This window comes from Episyrphus balteatus, chromosome 4, assembly GCF_945859705.1.
Source record: "Episyrphus balteatus chromosome 4, idEpiBalt1.1, whole genome shotgun sequence".
In the NCBI taxonomy this organism is placed as follows: domain Eukaryota; kingdom Metazoa; phylum Arthropoda; class Insecta; order Diptera; family Syrphidae; genus Episyrphus; species Episyrphus balteatus.
The window spans coordinates 80,238,274-80,242,624 of record NC_079137.1 but is presented as its reverse complement, the minus strand read 5'-3'; the positions used below and the strand labels follow the sequence as shown (position 1 = coordinate 80,242,624).

General features: G+C 31.9%; 1 non-coding gene across 1 annotated transcript; it reads right to left on the bottom strand.

The window, feature by feature from the left end:
- Positions 1–3,801: 3,801 nt before the first annotated feature.
- Positions 3,802–3,875, bottom strand: Trnai-aau (transfer RNA isoleucine (anticodon AAU)). The gene has a single exon. It is a non-coding gene; the product is annotated as a tRNA-Ile (tRNA).
- Positions 3,876–4,351: the final 476 nt, after the last annotated feature.

Genomic DNA, 4,351 nt, shown 5'->3' with positions numbered 1-4,351 from the left:
GCAAATTTTTTATTTTATATAATTTTTCGGGATGTCGGTTTCGAAAACAATCCTAAGTGTGAAATTAAGGTGTTAACACGTAAAAAACAATAGAAGTGCATGATTCTGTTAATCTCTTTTTTACATGATTTAAAGTTCTTATTGTGCTTTCAGCAGTGTTTTGTTGTAATTGAGTTAGGTTGGAAAAATCGTTGATCGAAATCGACCTTTCTGGATTTTGCGTTTTCGGGATTTTGGTTTTTCGGGATTTAGGGTTTTCTGGATTTTGGATTTCGGGATTCTGTCCGTCTCCCCTTGGGTGAGTGTTGATGTTTAGCATTTTGGGTATACAGGGCGAATTGATTGATCCGGGTATAAGTTGGTAGATAAAAAGAACTTCTCTTCATTTCTTGAGTGTCGATAGTCCCAGAAGTTTAAACGACTTTCATAAGCCGGAAGATTTAAATCCGAGTCCCAATGAAGATATCAAAGAGCAAATAGAAAAAATCGTTTTTGAACACTTTTAATTTTATTTATGGCTACATCATAGCTAGGACACCATATACAGCTACAATATTCAACGATTGGATGGACAAAAGCACAATAAAGAACACTTAGATTATAATGACCATTAAATTCGACACCTTTGTATCAAATAAGACTTTTAAGTCATTGAAGTGTTCAACTCTTTCAACCATAATATTCTTTTAGAAAATAGTAGGATAAATGCGGGTTCTTGCGCCTGGAGAAGGACATTACTTTGCATTTTTTTTTTTCTTGAGTTCCATTACATTTGTGTTGCACCATTCTAATGCTCAAATAGCCACTTAAGTTCGCAGAATCGCGAAAAAGTTTGAAGTCGCCAGCGATAAAATAAAAATATCATTGAGAAAAAGGATAAATGAAAGTGGTCCAATATGGCTACCTTGTGGAACTCTGGATAAGATAGCAATTAGCTTGGATAAACTTTTCGTAAAGTTGACAAAATGCTAACTACTAAACTTATTTCCTTATCATCAATTTTTTTTTCAACAATTTAGAGATATGTTACAAACACATGTGTTGGTAAATATATTGCTTTAACTTGATAGTGTGATAATTGATCTTCGAGCTATGAGCCCAATTAAATTTTAAGAATTCGTGTTAAAAACTCTCGAAAAAAAAAACTTCAATAACGCTCTGATTAAATAAAAGTCCTTGAAGTGTAACTTACACGAGCAAGCAAAAACTATTTGAAAATTCTTTGGAATTACTCCTTTGCGCTTTGACACAGTGCACCAAACTAGCACCATCCAAAGCAATGGAACATTTATATTTCTTGTTAAAGTCGTTTTGTGTTAATTTAATTGAGCTAATTACGAGCACGAACGGGATTATAATGCCATCTCTTGAAGGAATTGCAAAAAAAAAGAAAGAAACGAAAATAGAAAAAGAAATAGAAATAATAAAATTTACTTGCGGTCATGCAATTTGCGAAGCAAATTATTGCTTTTCCTTTGTCCCACAAGCATAAGCTAACATTACCTTAAGGACTTTAAGGCTACAGTTTAGAAAAAGAAAAAAAAAATACTCAAAGAAAAAATTCAAGGAAGGGGGAAAAACGGCAAAAGAAGAACAATATCAGGCTCTGGTTGAGGTGAAAAAGAAAAGGATTCAGTTTTCCATCATCATCATTATGCCATGAAGACGATTTATTCAAAGTCTCAAATATTTTTCTTGTGTTTTTTTTTTTTTTTTTGCTTGTTTTGTTGGTCTATGTGTCTGAATGCATGTTAAAGCTAGAAGGGAAAAAAAATCAAAGTAAAAAAAAAAGAAATTCCTTGGAAACCAAAGAATGACGGAAAGAAGCCCACAAAAAAAAATTCTTTGCAAAAAAGAAAAAAAAAAATTATGAGGTGAAAAAGGATCAAAATAAGGGAAAGACTTTGTGTAGTTTTCTCTTGTTAGTTTAAAAAGCGAATAAAAGTTTTTAATTACCCATGTCGTCGTCGTCGTCATCTTTATCGTCCTTCTCGTCTTCGTCGTCGTTATAGTTTGTCCTTTTAAGCCAGCCTTGGGAGTTTTATATAAATAGAGAGGAATTCAGCGTCTCCGTCCTAGAATCCCACAGTTGGATTCTTTTCTCTCCTTTTACAACTCAAAAGGACGAAATCTTAAGGACATTTTCTTTCTTTCATTCAAAACATTCCGCAATGTTTTCTTTTCTTGTTTTTTGTATTATTTTTTGGTATTTCTTCTTTATTTTTTTTTTGTTAGTTGTATAAAGTAGGACTTCTTCGACAAGTCTGTGGTTTCACTTTTATTCGCTGTTTCTTGTTAAGCTTTATACGAATAGGTTTTGACTTTGTTGGCTTTGGTTTGGTTTGGTTTTGGCTCGACTTGGCTTTGGCTGGCTATGGCTGTTTGGTTGATGATGATGCCTCTGCAGGCTTTAGTGGTTTTTCTTTATGACATAGTGTGCCGGTGCAAAAATTTTTCCGATTCTGTGTTCTTCTTATTTTGTTTTTCCTTTAGAAATTTTTTGGGCAAAAGTTTTCTTTAATTACTGTTTGCTTTCAGTGTGGTTTGCTTAACTCTTTCATCTTTTTCGTAGAATTTTTTTTTTTTTTGAATAGAAGTTAAAAAAAAGGAAAATAAAAAAATTAATGTGTCTAGGTATTGAAGGAACTTCAAGTTAGAAGACAGAGAATAAAAGAAAAATGAAGACAGAAGAAGGAGAGTTTACTTTATGATTAGTGAGCTTCTTACATTTGGTTGAATTTAAAAAAGGTAATCTTTAGTTTCATTTGAGACTTTTGTGAATGACTCTAAAAGGAATTTTTAAGAAGCCCTACAACGATGAAGACGGAATTTGAAAGGATTGAGTTTTTGGCTTTGTTGATTCACTTCGAGAATACGTTGAAAGTTGATATAAAAAGTATATAGAATTATTAATTAATTTATTTTATTACTTAAAACTTAGTTTAAAACATTTTTCAGTTTCCTGGAACCATCCCAAATAGCTTAAGAAGTTTCAAACAGTCTATTAGTTAACCGAACTTAAACGGAATTAAATTGGTTTCTTTTCTTTTTTTCATTCCTATTTTATAATAAATTTTGTACTAATTATTACACTGGTTAACAAGGGTTCTGTTGCCGGAACTAAAATATACTTTTCTGAAGGTTTTTGGTGTGCTGAACTCGAATCCGAAGTCAAAAAAATTCTAGCAGCTCCCGTTTTTGAGATATTACCGTTAGAAAATGCAAAAAAAACGTATTTTTGATTTTTTCGGACCTTATTCTATTGTATAAGGAAAATTGTTTGAGCATATTTAGTAACGGTTTCTATAAGAACTATTTCCCATCTTTCGATACCTGTTTAAATCTTTTCAATATCTTATGTATTGCCCGAGATATCTTAAACTGAAGTCAGTGGGTTTGGCTTCATATATCATAAAGAAGATAATGACATTATAAAATTTTTAAAAATATCAAACAACTGAGGATATCTCGGGAAGTAAAAAAGATATCGGAGAGATTTAAACAGATTTAAAAAGGTGGTAAATAGTTCTTATAAAAACCGTTACTAAATATGCTCAAACAATTTTCCTTATATAAAAGAATAAGGTCCGAAGTGCTGCACTTTCTAACGGTAATATCTCAAAAACGGGAGCTGCTAGAATTTTTTTGACTTCGGATTCAAGTTCAGCACACCGAAAACCTTCAGAAAAGTATATTTTTGTTCCGGCAACAAAAAAAAAGTTTAATTTTGTAAACCAGTGTTATTTTTATTAAATTATTTTTTATTATTTATTAAGCAAATTGTAAATAAAAAAATTATCTTGGCCCATGGGGGGATCGAACCCACGACCTTCGCGTTATTAGCACGACGCTCTAACCAACTGAGCTAATGGGCCAGTTGGACTTCGGTTGTCAAAATATATTTTTAGATATTCAAGCTTTGAAAGCTTATGATTGCCTCAGTCATATGAACTCTTAATATGATTTTTTTTTTGAAGTCGTTTAAATAATAGCACTTCAAGTTAAAATTTCATCAAACCAATCGTAAACACAAGGCTCATCTCGTAATCATAAGGTTTAACTCTAGTTTTTACTAGATGAAAAAAATATTACGCATACGCCATAGTGACCAATTTTAAAATTTTTAAATTTGATAAAAATAAACTTTCATAATTCAATTTTTAAAGTTCAAGTCACCTCCTCAACTCCAAAGCTAATCGCTCAGGTACGACAGTGAGCTCATCAGTTAGATCTGTCGTACCTTAACTAAGACGACTTATTTTGGTCGATGTTTACCGACAACTTATAAAACTCACAGCATGACCAAAATAAGGCGTCTTAGTTAAGGTACGACAGATCTAACTGATGAGCT